Genomic DNA, 26168 nt, shown 5'->3' with positions numbered 1-26168 from the left:
GCTGATGGGGACTGAACCAAGAGCCCAATGCTCACGCTGTGTCACTGGGGGAGGTCACAGGCCCGTGTGGGACACTCCAACAGACCCAGGGACCACACAGGCCAAAGTAATTATTCATCCCACTAAATGCTGCCTTCTAGAGACCACGCTTAATTTGCCAACATGGGAATTTTCCAAAATATGAATCAGTCACCGCTATTTAAGAAAGGTTTTATTGATAAACAAATTGCACCTCCTCTTAAAACACGAGGCTACGTGGCAGCAGAGGGCCCCCCAGGCTGTGGCTGGGCAGCAGGGCTCCTGCGGCAGGCACGGGCCCCCAGGTCCATGCAGTCTCTCCAGCCCTCTGCGCTCCAGGGCTCTGTGCTCCTGACCCTCCTCACTCACAGCCCCCACTCCACCCCCGTGTCTGCCTGGCCCTCGGTGGCAGTGCCAGCCTCACACGTGTGTGCCTGCAGGGCACTAGAACTCGGACCTGTGTGATGATCAGCCATCCCCAGGTCTATATCCTTAATAATTTTGAAATAAGGGGCCCCACCGATTCTGGAGCCTTCCCTGCTCATTCACATTTGCACTGGGGGCCCTCGCTTACCACAAAGACACCTTGGCCAGCATGGGGGCAGGGCAGGAAACTCTGAGAGCCACATGGGGTGAGCAAAGGAAGAGGAGAGAAAGGACAGGAGGAGGAATGGGGTCATCCATCCTCACGAGAGCATGAGAGGAGACGTACTCTGACTCATGTCACATGACAGATGAAGAAGTGGCAGCACCAAGAGGGTCTGGGTCACATGTGCATGAATGAGGTCCCAGAGATGGAGCAGGGCACTCCCCCCTGCTCCCCCGCCCCCACCAGCACAGAGCCGTCCCTGGGAGGGGTTTGGCAACAGTCTGCTGAACACGGCTGAGCTCAGAGGCACTCAAGAACCTGCCCAGAACCTGCCCTGATCTCAGGATTAGAGTCCCCACAAAGCCAAGGCCCTGAGCACGGCAGGGAGATTCTTTAAGTGTTGCCCGATTTAGCAAACAAAATTACAGGATGCTGGGTGATAGCTGAATTTCAGATAAACAATGCATAATTTTTCAGTATTCATAACTCAATATTCAATAATTCATGACTCAATAATTTCTCAGTATTCAACTACGTACCACACAATATTGGGACATACTTGAACTAAGAAATTATTCATCGTTTATCTGAAATTCAAATTTCACCGGGCATCCTCTGTTTGCTCTGGCAGCCCTCCCAGAGCACCAGGACGGAGGAAGGGTCATGGAGCTGCGGCTGCTGCCAAGCCCGCCCCCCACCCCGGGCCCTTTCCGGGTCCCAGCAAGGTCTTGCCCAGAGCCACCCCCGCGGCTGTCTCAGCGCGACCCTCCTCCGGAGGGTGAGAGCACTGAACGCGGCTGGCCCGGGCGGGGCAGGGGGTGGGGGGTGCTTGGGTCCCCGCTGCCTGGAAGGGGCACGCTGGGCGGGGAGAGCAGCAGGTCCTGGGTCCCCTGCTAGAGCCGGCCGCTCTGTGGTCCTGCATCACTGTGCAGTGAGAAGCTCCTCCCTAGGAAGGCTGTTAACGTGTCAGGTGAGCGCCGCATGGAGCTCATGAGGCCTGAGTGCTCAGCAGCACAAAAGCCCACAAGGCCCGCCTGAGAGCCCGTGGCGGGACAACAAAGGAGCCCATCAGCCCCAGGAGAGCTGGCAGAGGTCTCCCCCTTTCTGCAGCAGGGAGAGTCAGCATGCTCTTAGAGCAACACGCAGAGACGGCAGATGGCTCCTCACACTGCCTGCAGGGTTCGGATCCCAGGGAGGCGAGGACACGCAAAAGGGAGGGGGGAGGATGCCGCCCAGGGGTCGAAAACACCTGTTTTAACTTGTCTCAGAGCCTCCTCTCGCCCAGGTCCCGGGGGCTCCAGTGACGTGGCAGAAAGGTTATCACCCTGGAAGAATCCCAAATCCCTGCATGTACTCATTCCTCCAGATGGCCGGTGCCTGGAAACCCAGGCAGCCCCTGAGAAGACCCCACATGGCAGCAATCTCACTTTGACAAGTGGGCAATTTTTACCCAAGTGATTCAGAATAAGCAAAGGTATTTGTGGAATCTTTATTCATGCTCTGTGCTCAGCGCATTTCTTGCCTCGCATGCTTACAACCCGTCTGAGGCTGGAAACAGAAGCTGAGAACGGGTAAGGAACGTGCCCAAGGGCTCAGAATCGGGAGGCAGATGAGCAGGGTCCCGGGTCTTCAACCCGTACAGAGTCGGAGCCGCCCTCCATCCAGAAGACATTCTTCAACTTACCAGAAGAAAAAGCTACGAGCCTTCCACAGCATAGGCCTCCCCAAACCAGGATTCAGTTCAGAGAAATTCCACTCGGGGGTCAGCACCAGCAGAAGCTGCTGACCATATGAAGAGAAGAAAGCCGTGTGTCACCTTGGTGCCCAGCAGCCAACCTCTGCCCAGTACATCGCTTCCCTCGGGTCTCAGTGTGATCTGGAGGTGCCGACACCCCGAGTCCCCAGAGAGATCACAGTGGGGCAGGGAAGATCTCAGAACTCTTTGTGGAAGACTGCATTTTTTCCTCTGTTTGTCATTTCATTTTTACTTTATTACGGAAATTTCAAAATATGGCAAAAAGCAGAGCAAATCATACCAGGAATCCCCATAACCCTTTACCTGATAAAGTCATAGCCCTTTTCTGTATTTGCTTCATCATTGCTACCTTTTTGCTGAGGTCTTTTACAGTAAATTATAGTCATTGTGACATCTCACCACGGGGGGCTTCGGCATGTCTTCCTAAAACATGAAGAACGCTTTCCTATTTAACCACAATACCATTAGCACCTCTAACAAAATGAATGCTGATTTGCTGGTGTTAGCTCATATGCAGGCCGTGTTTAAACATTTCCGTTTTCAAATGTGTCTATTGCTTCTCCAATTTTTAAAAAAGGGGCTGTCATCCATCCCAGAAGGAAGCCGGTGACTCCAGTAGGCTGAACGCCAACACTGTCCAAAACAGACTCCCCCTCGGGGATCCGCCGGGTTCTGACCCTACTGGTGAAGAAGACTCTACTTTTTCCACCACAAGCTGCTGGTGGCTTGTATGGCCTAAAAATATTAAAAACAGGATATTTCTGCAAAATCCAGATTCCTGGCCTCCCTTGAAAACTGAGCAATCTTGCTCTCATTAGCTGGAGGCAGTGCCACCACCCCTCCCAGTCTGCCCCGCCTTGGTCCGATCCCCTGCCTGGCCTCTTGGGCCCCTATAAAACCAGCCAAGAGACCACACCGTGGGATGATCGCACCCGATGACGTTCCCTCAGGCAGGCAGAGCGACCTGTGTTGCCATTTACCAGCTCCACCATCAGGTGGCTAAACCAGGGGGCAGCCTCAGGCTTCTCATCCGTAAAATGGGGATAAGGATGGAGCCTACCTCATTCGTGATAACCTAGGCTAAGCCCCTGGTAACGAACATCATCTGCCAGGCTGCAACAGATGATGATTCATAGATGTTCCGCCAGGATTTTTCCCTCAAGGCATTTCTATGTGGACAGGGGGGATAACAGGCAGGCAGATGGTGGATGTCGAGGCAGGGGTAAGTGCTATGAAGCGGTGATTCACGGGTGCTCAGGGAAGCTCGAAGAAGTTTGCAAGAGGAACGGAGAGAGGGTTTTAGTCAGAGGAAGTCACTCCTAAAAATACTGCTTTAGCATCTCTTGGAGAAAAGACATGTCAGTCAGAGGGTCTAGGTGGGTCTCCTCAGGTGGGGAACAGACCTGCTAAGGAGAGGGAAGAGCAAATGCAAAGCACAAAGGCCCCGTAGCTGGGCTCAGCCATGTGAGCGAGAGCAGACGAGTGGCAGCCGGGGTGGACCATGTACAGCCTTGGAGACCATCGGAGAAGGAAACAGGTCGGAGGAGGGAGGTAGGAGACCTGTGATCTCACAGGCATTTAGGAAGACCGCTCTGGGGGACATTGGCTGCAGGCTGCCTTCGACAGAGAGCTCTTTCAAAAGTCTGCCACGACACTGTCCTAGCTCAGAATTGTTCAATGGCTCCCTGTGAACTCTATCCACCTACCAGCAAGCATGTCTAAACCGTCAGCACGGCTCACAGGGAGCTGCACAACGTGGCCACAGCCAACCTCACTTCACGTCTCCCTGATGCCCCTTTAGCACCCACCCAATACTGTCAACGTATCTGCCCCCCCGCCCCCACTCTCCCCCCGTGTCACACACACTCTCTCTTGGTGCCTTCTAGCCTTTCCAGAGCTGTTCCCTTGGCCTGGAATACCTCGCAATTTTGGTGTCTGCTCTTGGGCCACCACCTCCAAGAAGCCCTCCAGGACACACTAGCTAATATTGCTCTGTTCTCTCTTCTTCGTGGTCCTCACGGCTGCCTGGAATGGTCTTGCTGACTCATCATGTGCCTTTTGCTCCCCCACTCCCCTCGTTGATCGTAAGTCCCAGGGAGGCAGGTCCATTACCTGTCTTGTTCCCCCCGTATCACCAGAGCCTAACACAGCGCCTGGAGATCACGAGAAGCCCCATAAACTCTTACTGCAAGAACAAATAAAGACAGGGGATGAATTCAGGGGAGGAAAGGCAGGCCACCAGGCAGAACGGTTTGAAGGCTGTGGCCAAGTCCAAGGAGAGCGGACAAAGACCCCTGTGGAGAGTGGGATGGAGGAAAGGAGGCTGGCCTCCACACGGCCTTGGCCAGCAAGCTGAAGACAGGTAATAACTGCACAAGGACAGGGAGTTGGTCCTTCGGAGTGGGGCGCTCGGGAGGAGATCAGTGTCCTGTCGGAGCCTGCCCCACAGGGTTGGGTCAGCGCTCAAAGGGCCATGAGGTATTTCTGAGTTCACTGTTGGGCTCCGGGGCTGCAGCCTAAATGTGGCGCAAGAAGTGGCCACAGTGGATGGAAGCTTAGCTCACGGAACCTGCCAGACTCGTCCGGGGGCTGCTTGTGAGCCCTCGCGGCTGTGGCCCGTGGCCCTGCTGTCGTTTCTGTGATATTCCTATCACAAGGCTACTCTCACTCAGTGTCTAGAGCCGTTAATAGTCCTGGGGGTCAGTCCTGCTGCAGAAAAGAACACTCAGGGCTCTCTGGATGGGAGTATTTTCTTCCCTCCAGAAAAGGGTCATTTTGTTTTGAGCCTCAAGAAAATAAAGGCGCCATGACGTTAAGAATGGCAACTGTCAAGGGGCGCCTGGGTGGCCCAGTCGGCTGAGCATCCGACTAGTGATTTCAAGCTCAGGTCATGATCTTGGGGTCAGGAGATTGAGCCGGGCTCGGCGCTTCGTGGGGTGTCTGCTTGTCCCTCTCCCTCTGCTCCCCTCCCTGCTCCCGCTTGCTCTCTCTTCAAATAAATAAAAATCTTAAAAAAAAAAAAAAAAAGAACAGCAATTTTAAGAAGAATGGAATATGTAAACCAGGCCATGAGCCATGCTTTCTAGAACAAATGCTTGGCCCCCGACCCCCCGTGTTCTGACACCGTCTCCCCGGGGCCGCCCTTCCTGTGAGCTGTCTGCCGGTATGCAGAGGTGACTCTGTAATCCTGAGTTCCTTTTCATTCTCATCTAAGGACATCATGGTGTTTTATAAAATAAATTAGAGGTCTGGCTTCAGGAGTGGCGAGCGGCTCAGGCCCTGTCTAGAGACGGCTACTCCAGAGTCTGCTGACCTGACACACTGTCCCTGGCTGGAGAATTCTGGAACACTGATTAGACTCCCAGGGAGCCCAGCAGGAGGATCCTCTGGCTACAAGATCCCCTCCCATGCCCAATTCTGAGCAGACTGGAACAAGGGAACAAGGGAGACAAACTTCCCAGCACCCTTGTGAGGTGGGAGCCATGGGCCAGGCCTGGCAGATGCCACATGGGCCAACCACGTCCAGGCCTTGCCAGAAGAAGGCGAGGACCCTGTGACCCTCCCCTCTCCCTTCTCTTCCCTTCCTCTGGGACTGTGGAGGTCGTAGGGGGAGATGGCAGAGCCACTCACCAGGAAGCCATCCCCCCTGCACTGGCTGTGAGCTGAATGAGAACTCAACCTCGTTGCCGACAGCCAGAGACTTCCAGATTTGCACCACGTGCTGTCAGAGGTCCTCCTGCTAATTCTGCGGATTCCCATGGGGCACGTTCCCTGGAGATTTGCTGCACGCCTACCTATGTCCAAGGCAGCATGCTTTGAATGTACCCTGGTTAACAAATGTGGCCCCTGCCCTTGAGAAGCTTCCAGGCTGGTAGGGGAAGCGGACAAGAAGCAGGTACACGAATACATCACGGGAAGCGCTGTGGGAGAGCTGGGTATGGGATGGACAGGAGGAAGGCAGACAGACTGGCCAGGGTTGAGGGGGGAAGGAAGGCCCCTGGGAGGGGGTACCTTCAAAGGTGAGACCAGAGGAGAGAGAGGAGGGCAGATCTAGAGGAAGGGGGATCAGTGGGGAGGCCACTGGGGTCACCCAGGCAAGAGGCTCAGGTGGCGTGGGCCAGGCTGCCAACCTGGGAAGGGAAGCAAACGCACTCAAGTTCTCGGTCAGACTTGCCGAAGGGTTGGAATCATTCGCTTACTCATTCAATGATCCAGTCACTCCCTGATTCATTCATTCATTCAACAGACATCGCTCGGGGCCTACTGTGAGCCAGGCACTGTGAATACAAAGGGAGAGCAGGCCTGGGTCCTGACTTCACAGAGCTTCCAGCTGGCTGGAAGAGGTAGGCAAGACAGTGAGCACTGCACCCGTGACAAAGGTGTGCGCAGGGTCTGCTGTGGGGCACGGGGGGCTTCCCCAGGGGCTGGCACTCTTCACGCGCAGGGAGCAGCTCCTCCTCGGGCACCAGGCTGAGCACACCTCGGCACGGTTTCACTGCGTTCTCAGAAGCCCACTGAGACAGGCACTTTCGAGAGAGGCCGTGGAGGCAGAGGCTGAAGCACCAGGGCCCACACGCTCACAACGACAGAGCCCGCTCCCTGGGCCAGTGCCCGTATCTGGCTGCCCCGAGACAGAGGGAGAGAGACGCGCTGGTCAGGGAACGGCCGATTTGTGCCAAGGGCCACAGTGGAGAGGACCCGGAGGCAGGAGCAGAGCAGGGGCAGCAGGAGGGGCAGACCTGGGAGGTCACCTTTGAGAACGTGGACTCTGCCCTTGGGGCAACGGGTATTTTTAAGCAGGACAGTAACAATCAGCTATTCCTTCCATAAGACAGAGAAGTTCTGACTCCGGTGTACAAGAGCTCTGTTCGGTCCCTCTCACTCTGCTTTTCTCGGAGTACTGACAACCAGCCTTCTTCCTTCCAGGATGGGTCAGCTGCGAGGTGTGGACGCAGCTGATCTCAACCGCAGGCCCGGGCCCGCCCTCCTGGGACATGGGGACAGGCGGCACCGTACGCATGCTGCAAACCGGTGAGCTCCGTGAGCCCGCCCTGCTACAGGCATGATGCCCGAGCACTTGTTTCCAGGGAGACTGTTATATAATCGCTAATTGGGAAGCCAGAAGAGAAAATTCCCACAATTGCTGCTTCCAACACTCTCCACAGAGGCATCTGAGAGCAAGGAATTGTCGGGCATGATGGACCCTCGCGCCGCTTCCCAAACACCACTGAGCTCCTTGTATCAGCTTCTGATGGGGTAATTTTGGCAAAGCTGCACAAGGCATCTTCTCTTGATTAACTCAGGGAAACAATAAAGGTGCAAACTTAGAGGAGGAAACTGTGCTTCTAATCTTCACACCCAGAACAGGCTCCAAGCGGCCATGAGAGGGTCCCGAGGTTCACACCAGGGCTGGACAGCTGGATGAGTGACTGGCTTGTTTAAACAAGTCTCATTTAACAAGCTTTTCTCCTGGGTGCTCACCAGCTGGAATGCACCAGATGTGAAGCGAAGAGGGGAAGGAGAAGGCTTTATCTGGAGAGTTTGGGGAGGGGAGGGGGAGGAAAGCTGCGGTGTGTCTCTAAAGCGCCCTTAGTGAGAATTTCATGCCCTAAGTCTCTACAGACACCCCCGAATCCAGGAGCCAAAGTCACTGCCCTTCTGAAGGGACAAGGGAAGCAAAGTCCTCCTCATGACTTCACCCCGGCGGCTCTACCTGTCACCTTTCACCAAGCATGTAGTCGGTCACCAACTGGGAAGGACAGAGCAAGCCAGGAGGCAGGCGTGGCCTTTCAGAGGTCACGGTCTCCCTCTCTGACATTACGGAGCCCACAGGATCATATATGTTACATGTGTCGCTCACGCATCCAAGGAGCCAGCAGGCACCAGGGTAGAGTCCCCTCACCATCCGCATTCCCTGGATGCCAGGCTGCACCCGGGCCTGTGGGGAGCAGGTGCCAGAGGAGGGCACCACGAGGGCTGCCCCCGAGGGTTCCATGTAGAAGCCCTCCATTCTTCTAACAACATTTCCAGGAGGCTGATGGGCCAGGTGTTGTGCTGGGGGCCCGAGACTGATGACAAGTCATGGTCCAGGGGTGGATGACAGGCAGGCACATCAACAACACTCTGGGGCAGAACAAGAGAAGAGCTTCTAGTGTGAAGTGGCTCTCCCTTCCAGCCGGGCCAGTGTGGGAGAGCATTAGCAGGAGGCACGACGGGCTTTGGTCCAGGGTGGAGGGGGGGGTGGTGAGTAGGATATCCACAGATGGTGGCGGGGGGAGGCACTGGGATGGAGGGCCTGGGGACGGTGAGCAGGGCTGAGGGAGCTGGACAGAGGGGTGGACAGACTGCTTCTATCTCTGAGCCTTTGCACTTGCTCCAGATACCTGCATGACTCACGTCACTCACTGTCTCCCCATCTCGGCCCGATGTCCCTTCTGCTCCAATAGGAGACCTTCCGGTCCACTCTGCCACCCTCCTTACCCCTTTATTTTTTTGCAGTGATGACCATATGTGTCCCCAGTGCCTGGTGACAGTACCTGGCATTCAGCAGGTGCTTGCTAAGTGTTTACCGACTAAACAGACGCTGCTGAACATTGGATCTGCGTGTGCAGTTCCCTCTACGGTCCCTTCTGCTCCTCTACTTCACAGTGAGGGAAACTAAGGCATGGGGAAGCTAAGGAGTTTGCCTGAGCTCACAGAGCTAGTAAGTGAGCAGTCTGGAAGTGGCATCGAGGCCCATCTCCCGGCTCACTCTACAGCCCACACCCCAACCACTTAGCTGGGGTTTCGGAGTCCTTGTGAAAATGCAGATCTAGGGCGCCTGGGTGGCTCAGTCGGTTAAGCGACTGCCTTCGGCTCAGGTCATGATCCTGGAGTCCCGGAATCGAGTCCCGCATCGGGCTCCCTGCTCGGCGGGGAGTCTGCTTCTCCCTCTGACCCTCCTCCCTCTCATGCTCTCTGTCTCTCATTCTCTCTCTCTCAAATAAATAAATAAAATCTTTATAAAAAAAAAAAAAAAAGAAAATGCAGATCTACTCCTGGAAGAGTAACGTGTTATCAACTCTCCGGCAATGGCCATTCCCGAGAGCTGGCCCCTAGGTTACCCGAGGAACAGGGTCCTAGGGCCCTGGTGGGGACGTCGCATGATGCAAACTGTATCCACACGTAGAGGTATCCCTGGCTACTATCATAGGTTTCTGGACTGCCTTTTGGGTAAGCTCTGGTCTACCTTTTCTCCAGCCTGCACTTTTGAATGGATTTGTTTTGCAGACCCAGCTGGTTCTCAGACAAGACCCCTCCTTCCCACCCCCCATCCCCATGCACATCCCTGGGAAAGCCAGGCCCCTTCAGAGCCCCAGTTCTCTCACTTGCAAGGGGAGTGGGCAGGTCCAAGCGTCCCTCAGCTTCCTTCCCGGGCGGACACGTTAGGACCCCTGCTTTAGCGAGGCTGTAGCTCCTTTCATGCCAAGTGTCAAGACTGATTAAAGAAAAAAGCGACTTCCCTAAGTCACCTCACCCCACGTTACTCTCCCCAGTTGACAGGGCTCCTCCACAGCACGGCAGACAATGTACACCCAGCCACAAACGGAGGCGACTCAGCTCGTGTGTGAAGGAAACTTGCGTAACGATTGGTAGCCCCCAAAATCAATATGGCGAAGACCTGAAGAATCCTGCATTCCTGAGGGTCTTTCAATAGTTCCAACCTCTGTAGCAGGGGCCGCCCTTGGAGATGAAAAGGCACAAACTCGTCAATCAGTCCATTACCTCCTTTGAACCTTAGATCTGCCAGTGCCTTTTCCTTATTTGGCTTATTTTAGTATTTGGGCCCAGGAGTCCCTTCTGTACCTCGCATCCGTCCCACATTGTTCTTACCAGCTTACAGGGAGATCAGACCCTACTGCTGTTGCCTGGGGAAGGGAGGAAGTGGAAGGCTGAGGAATAGCAGCAGGGAGCCCAGGGTCATCAGCCGGTGGAGCCTAGGGGGAGCACCAGGCCCACGTTCAGTCCTCACAGGCTGGTGGCAAGGTGGGTTCATCGCCATCATTATCACCCCTTACCCAGACAAGGAAACTGAGGCCAGAGTTGTCACTCGCCAAGCCCGAAGGCAACAACCGGAAAGCAGTGATGCTGGGATCTGGACCTGGGTCTCAGAGGCAGGGAGCTGGACCCATGTGCAGCTGGGAGCTCGAAGAGACTGCCGAGCCCCATGGCAAAGGGGGGGACTGAGGACCTACAGGGTTATTTCCTTTCCCAAAACCATGTAAAACGTGGAGGGCCAGAATTTAAAATCTGGCCTCTCAGACCCAAACCGTACCCCTGTCTTTGCACTAAATTGCTAAACTGCCCTAAACTGCCTCCCCCTATTTTGCATAGAACTTGCACATGGGGAAGGCAAAGGAAACCATGAACTCTGCCTATCTAACAGGTAACAGGAATTCCCAAGAAACTACAAACATGCGCACAGCAGATGCACACAGAACACCAGCAAGAATAATCATCACAGCTAACATCTCAGGGCTTAACTATGTGCCACTCTGGAGTAAGGTCTTTGTACCCGTTATCTGGTCTGCCCTCCAAATGAGCTTCTGAGGTAGGGTCTATCATGTGCCCATCTCAAATGAGGCATCAGAGGTGCGGGGGTGGGGGAGGAGGGGTCGTGCCCAAGCTCCTGGACCCAGTGAATTACACGGCTGGGATTCGAACCAGGTCCTCTGACCCCGTCAACAGTGTATGCTGCCACCCCCACGGCAAGGCCAAGGGGCTTCAGACAGCCCGACGGCCGCCCCCACCACACTAAGTCAGGACTTCCCACACAACGCACGGGCAGATTCAGGACCCTGTTGGCAGCCCAAGGCTGGGTTCTGGCGGAAATGGGGTGAGGTATCGCCTGTGATGGAAGGAAAGGGAGGGCCAAAGAGGACTTCTCGGACCGGACCGATCCTGTCCATGCTTCGTTCATGGGAAAGGCCACAGGCTTGGTCCTCCCCTGGGTCCCCGAGACCCTCCTTCTCTGCTCACACGGCTGAGGGGGGCTGTGGTGAGCCCCAAAGCGGATGAGACCTTACTCTAAACCGAGAGGCAGATCAGACCCCCAGGGCTGGGCAGCTCAAGGGCGAGTACAGCAGGTGCAGTGAGGAGGCTGTTGGTCAGCACTCACGTGCCATCAGTGGGCGACACCAAGCGACAGAACAGCCAACAAAGCCCGACCCCCACCTGCAGGGAGGCGTACCCGCGCCAGACCGTCACTGCAAATTCTGGAAAGAAAGCCAACTCTCTCTTTCAGAAAAGCAACAGAAAACCCACCCAGGCCCAAGCTACATCTACATTCTCCTCCCGGAGGTTTCTCACAGCAACAGTAACAACAGTAATTCTGTCACCCCTTCCTGTGAGCTTACTATGTGCCAAGCCCTGCCTGAAGCCTCTACTTGTATTATCTTACTCCGCTCCTGCAAGGGCTTTATGAAGCGGGCCCTCATACCCCTATTTGGCAGATCAGAAAAGGGAGGCTCCAAGACAGGAAGTGCCTTCTCTACGGGGACTGCTGGTGGGGGACGGAGCTGGGCTTCACAGCCACCTGTGTCTGAGTTCAGCTCGTAAGCACGATGCCATCCCTGCCTGTCAGGATCAACGTATTCACAACCGCAAGAGACCTACAGCTTTGCTAAAAACAGAAATACAAAACCAACGAGTCCCACAGTTCACACCAAGGGAACCAAATAGCATCATTCCCAACACTCCCCGCCCTGCCCCTGGCACGGTGAGAATATCTGGGACTGGATAAACTCTCATGGGTGGGAGGGTGGACCGCGCACAGAGGCTTCACCGCCATGTCTTCTGCTCAAAACAGGTCGGGAATGGTGGCCCGCCCCATCCCCCAGCATCTGCTAGGCCCTCTGCGGTGCCGGGCGCAGGCCGGGCCCCCAGCAGGACCCAACAGATGAGCTCTGGTGGGCAAGCAGCAGGCTCTACTGCGGCGAAAGCCCATTGGTCTCTGTTACTGACTCTGTAGCCAAGGGAAACTGCAAGCCCAACAGCTGGGGACTGGGGGGAAGGCCAGTTCACGAATTTAACGGGAAGAACTCAGAGGGGAAAGAAGGGCATTGCCCACCCACAAAAATGTCTCTTTTACAAACTTCAGGGCCTCTGGAACCACGGCGAACACTAGCCACTGGAGGGCAGCGTGGACAGGCCAACTGGGAAGGGGCACCACTCCTCTAATCCTGGAAGCTTGCCTCGTGCCAAAGCAGGCAGATCGCCCAGATTTTTAAGTGAAATCTCAGATTTTAAAATGCTGAAAGATAATTGTAAAAGGAAAGAGCAGGCCACACAAAGGTACCAATGTGAGAAGTATGATCTCATCAGATGCTCCTTAACTTAGAGCACGCTCCTCAAATTCACGGCAGCCAGCCTGAAGCCTTGGCAAGGGACATGATGTATCCACAAGAGTCCCTCAGAGGCGGGCTCAGCTCCAACTGCTGCTTAGCTGAAGGATCGGGAACGAGTCTCTAGCTGCCTCTGGACCTCAGCGTCTTCAGCTGCACACTGCAGATATTAAGAATGGCAGACTCAGAAGATTATTGTGTGACCAAATGAAATAATGCCTGTAAAGCAAAAGCTGGGGCTGCTCTCAGGACACAGTGGACACTCAATACACAATGAATTTCCTCTTTAGAACGGAGCACACTTCAGCTTCCCTCTGCCTTTAAAAGGGTTATGTTTTTGAGCAATCTGGCAATATTTGGTCAAATTATATATAGTAGACTACATAACCAAGCAATTCCATTCTGAGCGTCTATCCCAGAGAAATGCTCATGCAGGATCATAAGGGTCACAGAGAGGGAAATTCATCGCTGCAAGGTTTTGGAGTCAGGAGCCACTTGGGGGCACCTCTGGGCGAGAGGAAGAGTGAGATGTGGTGGATGCACACCCGAAATTACAATCACCAGTCACAGAGGCAAAGCACAGGTGGACATGGCCCCATGAATGGAGCTGCAACGGGACGCCGAGTATGCAAAGTACAGGAACGGAGACTAGAGCCCAGCACCGTGTAAGTAAATACAAAATACACACAGCGACGCAACACAGTCTAGAAGGAAACAAACATATTTGCCGCTCCAGCCAAACCCAGGAGCAGCTGCCCATGGCAGGCAGGGGGGACGGGAGCCGGACAGCATAGGAGATGAGCAACACAGGGCTGGAGGCTTCAGGGCGACCAATGGGGGCAGTTTATTGGGGCCGAAGAACAGCACAAACCTGCTTTTTTTGTACCTGAGGCCCAAGGACGGAACACAGGGGAGCAGCAGTATTTTCTTGTCTGCCCCTGTCTACTGCCAGGACCTCCCTCCATCAGACCCAAAGACCCAAGCAGGACCACTTGGGTCCACAAGTGCTCTGCCCTGAAGAAGCTCCAAGTCCAGAAACTTCAGACACGGAGATGGAGCTATAACATTCCAACCAGAAATTCAGAGCGCTCTCCTGTATTTGATGTTCCAGTCTTCCCTTCCCATGGGAAGCACCCCCCCCCCCCGCCCGGGGCCCCACTCCTCCATGCAACCCCGTGGCTGTGCCGGCCCTGGGCTGGCCTGGTGATGGCGGGGCTGACAGACGGCATGCACACAGCCGTTCCCTCGGGAGCAGCAAGCGCGTGCCCTCTCCATGCCCTGGATCATGTCACGGCCTGTTGCACATGTGATGGCCACATGGGCTCTGGTTTAGAGTCTCAAAGGTTTTAATAGCGGCGGCGGTGGCATTATGCGGGGCCATCTCTGTCTTAATTGTAGCCTTTATGATAGGATCCCTTCTTCACCACTAGTGGCCACGGGCTGCAACGGCTGGATGGGCAAAGGGAGGCATGATGAAGGCAAAATCTCTCAATTCTCAAATCAGTTGGCAGCTAATTCAAATGCTTGAATGTCATGGCGCAGACCAAAGAAAATCTATCTGTAGGCCATCCAAAACAGCAGAAAAAAATCAATAGGTCATCAAAAACAGATCTCTGCAAGACTGGCTCTTCCCCCTACCCCTGCACCCCACCCCCTGGTCAGAGTCCATCAAGCTGGGCTCATGCAAGGGGGCAGTTCCAGGCTTCTGCATGCCCAGTGCCATTCTACACATACACTCCAGAAATACCCCGGAAACCCTGGGAGGGGGTGGGGCCCAGCTCGACCACCAGAACAGGGCTGGGGCTCTAACAGGTCACTACTTCCCATGACTCCAACCCTTGACTCCAACCCTTGACTCTAAGCATTACACACTCAACAGCAAGCACACCCACATGAGGCTAAGTGTACAGAATACGGCATTTCACTTAACCCTCAAAAACACACTTCTCAGCCAGGGGGTGGATCTGCCTTCTACAGGTAAGGCTGCTGAGACACAGAGATATGAGGTAACTTGTCCGTGCTCATGCAAGAATGGTCCATCCAACTTCCAGGCCCGGCCACTCTGCCATCTCACACTGTCCCCTTGTTTATACAGGAGAAGTTGACAACCATTCCATTCAACTCAGAAAGCCTCTGCAGTGTGCCTGATACCATGCTGGGCACTGGAGGGATGAGAGAGGACAGGAGGCCTACCTTTTAGGACATCTGAGTTTTGTTTTTTGGATTCTTTTAAAGATTTTATTTATTTATTTGACAGAGAGAGAGATAGCGAGAGCAGGAACACAAGCAGGGGGAGTGGGAGAGGGAGAAGCAGGCTCCCCACTGAGCCAGGAGCCCGATGTGGGGCTCGATCCCAGGACCCTGGGATCATGACCTGAGCCGAAGGCAGATGCCTAACCAACTGAGCCACCCAGGTGCCCCAGGACATCTGAGTTTAATGCAAGCCTGAACTGTGTTTATCCGCACTGCTTCTGGTATCAACAGTGTAGGGTTTTTTTTTTTCCACACCGACAACCAATTCTCCAACTTTCCAGACACAACCTGGTAGTCCAGGTTGTCTAACGATATCACAATATCAAAACACCAAATGGATAAGACAAAGCAAAAAGGATAAAGGGGTTATTCTCACGTTTTACTCGGGAGCTTTATTTACCCTGGACAAGGACCCTGGAGTTTTTGTGTAGGAAAAAGAAAGTAAGAATAAAATCAGACTCAAATAGGGATCCAATCTAGCTAGAGCCAAGACATGCCCCAGCTGGGGGTCTCAGCTGCTTTATCTGTAAGCGAGTGGCAGCTGACTTCATGCATCTATTCAACCCACAGGGTGCACCAAGCATGCGCTAGGAGCTGGGATCCACAATGGTGCAGGAGACTACAGCACAGGAAGCTGGCACTTCCAACACAGCCGTAAGCTCCACTCCATTCCCAGTCAGCTCTGCAGTGAGGTTGGGGTCAGGGGACCACTCTGGCCAACGGGCCCCAAGCAGAAGTGGTGCAGACGAGCTGGCCGGCTACAGTTCAGGGCCGGTGCATCTCTCCTGTCTCTCTCTGCAGGCCCTGCTGCAGAGACCTGGGAGCAGGACTGCCCCTTCCTCCTGCTTCTCTCAAAGCTCCTCCACAAAGTGCTCCCCCACCCTGCCCACCGACCCTGGCCCCAAATGACCCGCTGATGGCAAGACAGCTACAGCCAACCCCACTGCACAGGTGGGGCCCCTGCAGCACAGACCTGCCTGGTAGTCAAGTTTGAACGCAGGTTCCTGGACCTCATCCCTCAGAACCAAAGGGACTTCTGACCTCATGCTGTTCTGGGGTTTTCAAAGGAGGTTCCTGCAAGGGCGCCTGCTGGTTCAGTCGGTTGAGCATGTGACTCTTGATCTTGGGGTTGGGAGTTTGAGCCCCACGTTAGGTGTAGAGATTACTTTTTAAGAAATCATTTCAAACGATGTTCCTGCAGAATTCCCTGGAAGTGTCTTGGGTGGGGGCTCCATCCAGGACATAACAGGAGGGGCTAATTCAACAAAGCAGCTCCCCTTTGTCTGTTTCAAGCACTGCAGATGGTAACCGTGATGACAGCAATGGTGGTTGTTTACTCAGAACCTACTTGGTGCTAGGCTGAGTGTGGTGGGTGCTATAACTAAACCCATTTTACAGATGAGGAAATTGAGGTACAGAGATGAAAAACTTGCCCAAGGTCAAACATCCTTTGGACAATGGGGCCTCAAGTCAAACCCTGGCCCCGCTGACTTCAGAATCCATATATCCAACCATGCTCTCTGGTCCCATGGAGGTGCCACCGCCAAAATTAAGTTAAAATAAATCCGACTGTGATGCCCACCCTAGTCTTACAGAGGAAGAACCGAAAGCCCAGCATGGTTATGCCTTCCAATCCCCAGCCTGGAATTCCTTCCGCCAGATCACACGGAACACACCTCAGTTGCTGAGTCAGCTGATGTCCAAGGAGCCATTCTACAAAAAGAGCTCTTATTTCTAGTCAGCAAGTGAGTAGGTGATGCAAAAAAAAAAAAAACCGTAAAAAAATTCAAGCTATTTGATGAAAATAGGCAAACCTCAAACGTGGGCCCAGTGACATTCCCAGTCTACTCATGGCAGCATGGGAAGGCACCTTGTGGGCATGCAGCAGAGACACCAGCAGGCTGACACCCACATGCATGCTCCCCTCCCAGGGGGCAGACGTGCTCCTGGACAGCAGCGTCCGCCCAAAGGCTCGGTTTCCCAGACCCTCCTGCATCTAGGTGAGGCTACAGGACTCATTCTATCCAGTCAAATTTAGGATGTGATGCTGCATTTCTGGGCTGAGGCATTTCAGAAGTGGATGTGTCTCTTCCATCTGCTCTCCTTCCCTCTCTCCCCTTGGTAAACAGTGTTCCAAGGCCCCAGGGCCAAATCTGGCCCAACAACATCGTCGGCCCGTTTTTGTGGATAAAGTTTTATTGGAACTCAGCCACACCCATGTGTTTCCAGGTCATCTGGCTGCTTTCATGGGCAACAACAGAATGAGGTAGTTGCCACGGAGACCGTATGGTCTGTAAAGCCAGAAATATTTACTATCAGGTCCTTTACATAAAACATTCGCTGACCTCTGCCCTGAGGGATGGTGAAAGCTCAGGACATAAAGAACTTGGGTCCACACGTAAGCCACTTACCGACCACAAACGTCAGACGACTACATCAACAAGGAACACACTCAAAGTCTGGGGTGTAAATTTGTTGCAGCAGCTAGCTCTACCCCAACTAACATGTGTGGAGAAATGGATGAGGGAGAGGACTCCATTCTGCACTGGTCACTGGTTGTCCAGACCTGGGACAACGGGGCCGAATATCAGCTACTCTGCATGGTCAAGCTGCTTCTTCTCTGACTGCAAACGGCAGCTGACATTTACCGAGGGCTTGCTGTGTGCCCAGCACTGTGCTAACCGCTGTGATTTGCTGGTAAAGAGAATGAGCGGGGGAGTCAGACCACCCGGGTTTGGAGCCCGGCTCTACCCCTTCCTGGAGCTGTGGCCTTGGAAAAGTTACTTCATCTTACAGTTGCTACAAGAGGGATCACAATGGTGGGTGCGGGGCTGGCAGAGAGCAGGCACTCAGCCTGGGTCACTGTTCCCATCGCTGATACCACTTTGCCAGGTCATTTCGTTCTCAGCATCACCTGTGGGCTTCGGACAGTCAAAATCTCCACTGGTGGAGAAGCACACGAGACACGGTATTGGCTTCTCCATGGCTTTGTCAGAAGAATGCAAAACTGAAGATGCCAAGGAGGAGATATGTGCTGCATTAAGAAGCCCCAGGACAGGCACCTGAGGAATGGGGTTCCAGCAAAGGCGGTGGGTTGGTTGGGAGAGGGTGTGGTCAGTCCAGGTCATCTAGGCAGGGAGATCCCACTTCCCCAGCTAAGTCTTCTCTACCTCCATTCACTGACCAGACCTGATGTTCCCAAACCTGCCTTGCCTGAAATCCCTCACATGCTGCCTTTGGTAAATATAAGATTCCACAATCTCACTTCTGTATCCTAAGATGCTTACAGACCTCAGGGATTTCTTCTTATCTCTTCTTTTATGGGGTAACCAAGTGTATAAGAGCCTTTTAAACCTTGGCTCTACTGCCTCTATATCCCTTTAGATGCCTTTACTGAAGCCTTGATTTTAAGGTATTAGGACAGACAATTTCTTCTTTCTTATTTTTGCCTGCCCAGCAGCCATCCCCTCTATGCCACTGTTAAGAGCACTATAATAATCCCTTCAAAAATCTCCCATTCCCCATTTTCAGTCCATATAGTTGGGGAGAGGCTACCCCCTGCAGCTGTAGAAGCAGACATGAGTCAGGTCCCCTACTGGAATGTTCCATCCCCCTGGCCAAAGAGAGTGGCTCAAGAATGGGCATATGAGCCAAGGAAGCACAAAACTCGTACACTAAAAACCACAAAATATTGTTGAGAGAATTAAAGATGACCTAAATACATGGAAAAACATCCCACGTTCATAAGCGTGAAGGCATTATAAAAATAACAATATTCCTGAAATTGATCTACAGATTCAATGTAATGCCTTAACAAAATCTCAGTTGCTGGTGGGGTTGTTGTTGTTGTTTTAACATAATTTACAAGCTTATCCTAAAACTCATATGGAAATTTAAGGGACCCAGAGCAGCCAAACTAACCTTGAGTAGAGAACCAAGGTGGAAGACTCACTTCCCAATTCCCAAACCTACCACAAAAGCTACAGTAACTAAGACAGAATGGCAGTGGCCTAAGGATAGATTTAGATCACTGGGAAATAACTTCAAGTCCAGAAACAGGCTCTCACATTGATGGACAACTGATTTTCCACCAGGATGCCAGGTCAATTCAATGGGGGAAAAAACAACAAACAGTGCCGGGACTAGTGGATATTCATGTGTACAAAGGGAAGGTGGATCTCTTCCTTCATAACATACAGAAAAATTACCTCCAAATGAGTCCCAGAACTCAATCTAAGCACTGAAACTGTAAAACTGTTAGAAGAAAATAGGAATAAATTTCAGCAACCCCGTATTAGGCAAAGCTTTCTTGCATACAGCATCAGAAAACTTAAGGAACCAAAGAAAAAATATGTACAATGGACTTTATCAATGTTAAAAACTCAGGCTCTACAAAGGACATCATCATGAAAGTGAAAAGACCAATGCAGGGAATGAGAAAAAATATTTGTTAATCATTTATCTGATAAGGGACTTGTGTTGTATCCAGAACATATTAAAAAAAAACGATTACAGCTCAACAATAAAAAGACAACCCAATTTTAAAATGGACAAAGGATCTGAATCAACACATGAAAAGATGTTCAATCAGCATCGTTTGTCATTAGGGAAACAAAAATGAAAACCACCATGTGACACCACTTCACACCCACTATGGTGGCTGTAATTAAACACACACACACACACACACACGGCTTTAACCAGCATTGGTAAGGATGTGAAATGAAATTAGAATCCTCATACCTGGCTGATGGGAATATAAAATGGGGCAGCTACTGTGGAAAACGGACAGTACTTCAAAATGCTCAACACAGAGTTACCCCATGACCCAACACTGCACTCCTAGATGGAATGAAATCAAACAAAAGAAGGAAATGGAAGAAAAAGAGAAGTGTGTGTGTCCACACCAGACTGCACACAAATATCCACAGCAGAATGGCGCAAAAGAGTGGCAACAGCCCAACCACTCATTGACAGACCAACGGACCAACAACACGTGGTCCACCTGTATAATGGAACAGTACTTGGCAATAAAAAGGAACGCAGTTCTGATACATACTACAGCACGGATGAACCCTGGAAACCGCATGCTTCCATGAGGCCACGTAAGACCACAAAGTGTACGAATCCACTTACGTGAAATTTTCGTACACTGAGGTGTACGAAATCCACTGCCAATCTACAGATACAAAAAGTAGATGACGCTGTTTCAAACAACAACAACAAAAGGGCACATGACTCTGGCAGAACAGTGAAATCTACTCCCAGACTTTCGCGGGAACTACTGGGAGAGGCAGTGCTTTCTTCTGTCAGGGTGACATAAACCTGGGACTGCCAGAGGTTCTATCTTCGGAGAGAAAGCCTGTCTGAGAAAGCAGCCAGCCAGAGGAAAGCCAAGGAGGAAGGGAAGGAGGGAGAGATCAACTTCTGACGGGACTGTGAGCCCTGGAGCCAGCTATGCCTGAAGCCGCAATCTGTTCCTGCTTTTTTCAATCACATCAATCCAATTCCTCTCAGAACTCTGCCAGTGTGGGAGGATTTTAGCTCAGTTCCTCACTGATTCTGATTCTTCCTTGGCATCTTTCACTCACTGTTCAGGTCACAGACCCCTCCTCAATTCCCCAGGCTTTCCACCCTGGAGCCCCCCAGGCAATACCCAACCCTTTCCAGCACACAGGCTTTTCTGAAAATCCTCTCCCTCCTGCTGGCAGCGGCCTCCTCTCAACCTCAGAGCACCTCCTTTTAGCCAGAAACACTTTTCCCACCTGGAACGCACCTGGAGCAGGGCTCTATAACTCAGCTGCTTAAAAATAAACACAGACTGTGTTATTTCCAAGTTTTCCCACCCTATTAATTATTTATCTAGCACCTGCTTCACAAAAAAAGGAACTCAGCAGAGAAGGAATAGGGAGAAGTCCGGAAAGAGCAAGGCAGCCAAAAACAGCAGAGGTACATGGTGGCTCCCAGCCAGGGGAGGGAGCCACGTGATGTGGGGGGAGAGGGGTCCCCAGGGAGGGGCGCCAGCAGGGTTCTCTGTGTGGTCTTGCTGAAGGCTACCATCCCCTAATCAGAGCTGTCTTTTTATTTTTTTATTTTTATTTTTTAAAGATTTTATTTATTGGGGTGCCTGGGTGGCTCAGATGGTTAAGCATCTGCCTTCGGCTCAGGTCACGATTCCAGGGTCCTGGGATCGAGCCCCACATCGGGCTCCTGGCTCAGCAGGGAGCCTGCTTCTCCTTCTCCCTCTGCCTCTCTCCCTGCTCATGCTCTCTCTCTCTGTATCTCTGTGTCTCAAATGAATAAATAAAATCTTTAAAAAAAAAAAAAAGATTTTATTTATTTGACAGAGAGAGACATAGTGAGAGAGGGAACACAAGCAGGGGGAGTGGGAGAAGGAGAAGCAGGCTTCCTGCGGAGCAGGGAGCCCGATGCGGGGCTCGATCCCAGGACCCTGGGATCATGACCTGAGCCAAAGGCAGACGCTTAACCGACTGAGCCACCCAGGCACCCCCAGAGCTGTCTTTTTAAATGCATGAAACAAGCTACACAGGATCAGAAAGAAAAGCACTTACATTTAAGCACAGTTATCAAAATGATGATAAAGCAGTACAAGCTTTTCTTGGCTGAGGCTTTAGATAACAAGATCTAGTGGCAGGTCTTATCATGACTGTAATTTCAAGGTAGTGATGAGCTCTGAGGATATTTGGAGTCTACGGCCATACCACCCTGAACGCGCCCAGTCTCGTCTGAGGATATTCGGAGCCATCTGTGGTGACTGTCATGGGATATGAAGATAAGCAGACTAATGTTTACTCGGGACAGAGTCACAGATACTAGGACTACTGTTACAGTTTGTGGCCAAAATTCATGTTTGAAGTTCATGTTTTAATTAGATGTTAGTGACAAGAAACGTGTAATTCTTATTCATCGACCACCTGGACTTATCCTCAGACCCCAGAATAAGAACTCATGGGCTGCAGCAGGCTGAGCCCCCAACCAGGGCCCTCTGGGCTGTAATGTGGGACTGAGAATGGTGCACTACCCCCTGAGGGGAGGGGAGGAGCTTGGAGGGGAAGGGGGATGGCATTCACAGGGAAGTGTGGCCAGGAGACCCAGGGAATGGCCTCATCACCACCAGTGGCTTCTGAGCACTCACTGTAGACCAGGCTGTGCTCTTAGCCTGTTCCCTGCATTTCCTCGCTGAATCCATACAGCAACCTCACTCGGGAGACACCAGGATATTCACATAGGAGGGCACCAAGGCACAGAGACATGACAGGCCGCTATACACTGGCATCAGGATTCAAACCCAAGTATGCTGACCCCAGGACACATGCTGTCCTCCACGGCCTCTCACTGCCCTCCCCCACCCCAGAGTCCCAAGGGAGGTAAATGCCCAGAAGAGGCAAAGAGAAGCTGAGTCAGACTTGATTTTGAGCTAGAGACCTCCGTTCCAAACCTTGCACATCTGTATGAAACATGTGTTCTGCCTGGGTGACAGGCAGTCCTGAGCCTGGAGACAAAGCAGACTCTGAGTTTGCACCGAGAATGAACATCTTTCCATTCGAACAAGATGAAAGGCCACAGGAGCCAAGGAGAACGAGTGAGTGAGCATCTGGCCCGATATCCAGTGTGGAGCTGCCCGAAGGCCTGTCTTTGCCGGGAACATGCCTTCCAGGTTGTTTGCCAGCCCACTACTGCACAGCCTCCTCCTCCCAGTTTCAACATCCCTACCTGGATTCCTTCACTACGTCAGGTCCTCTGTGTTATGGCTTCTGTGCTTACGCAGAAACTGGGCCCTGTTTGAAGGTTACTTACGGCTGATTTCTTTAATGTCTGTCTCTGGTAACCCAAAGTTCCACGAGGGTGGGACCCACATCTGTTCTTCCTCCCCATCTTAAAAACAATTGTGTGGGGGGGCGGAGCAAGATGGCGGAGGAGTAGGAGACCTGGATTTCGTCTGGTCTCAGGAATTCAGCTGGATAAGGGTCAAACCATTCTGAACACCTACAAACTCAAAAGGAGATCGAAGAAAAGAAGAGCAACAACTCTCTCATCAGAAAAGCGACCACTTTCTGGAAGGTAGGACGTGCGGAGAAGTGAATCTGAGGCGATATTCGGGAGGATAGACGGCGGGGGAGGGGCCTCCGGCGGCCGCTTCTGGCAAGTGATAGAGCCGCGGAGCACAAAATCGGAACTTTTAAAAGTCTGCTCCGCCGAGGGACGTCACTCTGGTGGCTAAGCGGGGGGTGGAACCCTCCGGGACAGTGTGGTCTCAGGACCCACGGGTCACAGAAAGACCGGGGGTGCCTGAGTGTGGCAGAGCTCCCAGGAATCGGAGCAGGGAAACCGGCTGCAGAGGCGGAGCCCAGGCGCGGGCTCTCAGCTCGGGGTTGCCATAAACCGGGATCCGCGGCACAGTCGGGCCCCTGCTCCTCCAGCAGGGACCCAACAAGCGGCAGATCCGGGGAGACTCACCTTCCTCCCCCGGGAGGAGCCGCGCAGGAGTGCGCCGCAGGGATCTGCTGGGTTTGGAGACTCCACCCGGGGTCGGGTGCCAGAGATAGAAACGCGCGGTCACAGGCCGGGTGAGCACGGAGTGCAGCCGGAGACCGGGGAGACGGGAGTGACTGACGGCTTTTCTCTGGGGGCTCACTGAGAAGCGGGGCCCCGAGTTCTCGGCTCCTCCGCGGCGGAGATTGGGAGGCCGCCATTTTCACTCTCCGCCTCCAACACTGTACGGAAAGCTCGCAGGGAACAAAAGTCCCGGAGAGCAAACCCGAGCAGATTACTTAGCTGGGAGGGGGCAAGGGCGGGGCAATTCTGCCTCCGGCAAAGACATTTGGAAACCACGGCAACAGGCCCCTTCCCAGAAGATCAGCGAGAACAGCCAGCCAAGACCAAGTTTACCCATCAATGAGAAGGGCAGAACTCCAGCTCTAGGGGACTACTGCACATAGAATTCATGGCTTTTTTACCATGATTCTGTAGTCTTTCAAAGTTAATTTTTTTTAACTGTCTTTTTTTCTTTTTTTTTCTTTTTGAATTTTTCTTTTTCCCTTTTTCAACCAACATCTTATCAATCCTTTTAAAAAAAAAAAACATTTTTATTTTTCATTTTTAGAGTCATATTCTATCCCTTCATAGTAGTTACCCGTATTTTTGGCTTATATATATAAGTTGTTCTCTCCTTAAAATTTTGAGATAGTTTCTTCTAACAGATCAAAATATACCCTAAATCTCTAGTATATGGTGTTTTCTATTCCCCTGCCTGATCACAACCTCTCCCTTTTTTTTCTTTTTTTATTTTTATTTTATTTTTGTTTTTATTTTTATTTTTTTTAAAGATTTTATTTATTTATTTGAGAGAGGGAGAATGAGAGACAGAGAGCATGAGAGGGAGGAGGGTCAGAGGGAGAAGCAGACTCCCTGCTGAGCAGGGAGCCCGATGCGGGACTCGATCCCGGGACTCCAGGATCATGACCTGAGCCGAAGGCAGTCGCTTAACCAACTGAGCCACCCAGGCGCCCTTTTTTTTCTTTTTTTAAATCCTCTTCTTTCTTTTTTCAAACAACTTCTTATCAATTCCTTTTATAAAATTTTTTATAATTTCCATCTTTACAGTCATATTCCATCCCTTCATCATATCAACCCTTATTTTTGTACATATATAAGTTTTTCTTTCTTTAAAATTTTGGGAGGCACTTTCTTCTAACAGACCAAAATACACCCCAAATCTAGTGTGTGGCACTGATCTATATACCAGCCTGATCATATTTGATCACATTCTGTTTTTTTTGTTGTTGTTGTTTTGTTTTGTTTGTTTTTGTTTTTATCTTTATCTTTTTCTTTTTTTTCTTTTTCTTTTTTCTCTCTTTCCCTTTCTTTTCCCACTGCTTCAGGTTTTTTCTGATTTGTTTAGAGTATATTTTCTGGGGACGTTGTTATTCTGCTAGCATTTTGTTCTCTCATTAATCTATTCTCCTCTGCACAAAATGACAAGATGGAAAAAATCACCTCAACAAAAAGAACAAGAGGTAGTACCGACTGCCAGGGACCTACTCAATACGGACATTAGTACGATGTCAGATCTAGAGTTCAGAATCATCACTTTAAAGATACTAGCTGGGCTTGAAAAAAATATGGAAGTTATTAGAGAAACCCTTTCTGGAGAAGTAAAAGAACTAAAATTCAACCAAGTAGAAATCAAAAAGGCTATTAATGAGGTGCAATCAAAAATGGGGGCGCTAACTACTAGAATAAATGAGGCAGAAGAGAGAATCAGTAATATAGAAGATGAAATGATGGAAAATAAAGAAGCTGAGAAAAAGAGAGATAAACAACTACTGGATCACGAGGGCAGAATTCGAGAGATAAGCGATACCATAAGACGAAACAACATTAGAATAATTGGGATCCCAGAAGAAGAAGAAAGAGAGAGAGGGGCAGAAGGTATAATGGAGCAAATTATAGCAGAGAACTTCCCTAATTTGGGGAAGGAAACAGGCATGAAAATCCAGGAAGCACAGAGAACCCCTCTCAAAATCAATAAAAATAGGTCAACACCCCGACATCTAATAGTAAAACTTACGAGTCTCACAGACAAAGAGAAAATCCTGAGAGCAGCTCGGGAGAAGAGATATGTAACCTACAAGGGTAGAAACATTAGATTGGCAACAGACCTATCCACAGAGACCTGGCAGGCCAGAAAGGACTGGCAAGATATATTCAGAGCACTAAATGAGAAAAATATGCAGCCAAGAATACTATATCCAGCTAGGCTGTCATTGAAAATTGAAGGAGAGATAAAAAGCTTCCAGGACAAACAAAAACTAAAGGAATTTGCAAACACAAAACCAGCCCTACAGGAAATCTTGAAAGGGGTCCTCTAAGCAAAGAGAGAGCCTAAAAGCAACATAGACCAGAAAGGAACACAGACAATATACGGTAACACTCACCTTACAGGCAATACAATGGCACTAAATTCCTATCTTTCAATAGTTACCCTGAATGTAAATGGGCTCAATGCCCCAATCAAAAGACACAGGCTATCAGACTGGATTAAAAAACAAGACCCATCGATATGCTGTCTGCAAGAGACTCATTTTTGACCCAAAGACAGCCCCAGATTGAAAGTGAGGGGGTGGAAAACCATTTACCATGCTAATGG

The 26168-nt window shown here is 51.5% G+C and overlaps 1 protein-coding gene across 1 annotated transcript in view; it reads right to left on the bottom strand.

Annotated features, from left to right (window-relative positions):
* The window catches only part of SNX29 (sorting nexin 29), a 502531-nt gene that overhangs the window by 53712 nt on the left and 422651 nt on the right, over window positions 1–26168 (bottom strand). The gene's annotated exons all lie outside the window — the stretch shown is intronic.

The sequence above is a fragment of the Neomonachus schauinslandi genome, chromosome 5 (genome assembly GCF_002201575.2).
Source record: "Neomonachus schauinslandi chromosome 5, ASM220157v2, whole genome shotgun sequence".
Lineage (NCBI taxonomy): Eukaryota > Metazoa > Chordata > Mammalia > Carnivora > Phocidae > Neomonachus > Neomonachus schauinslandi.
Note: the sequence above shows the minus strand (reverse complement) of the source record. Positions and strands in the feature narration are given on the sequence as shown.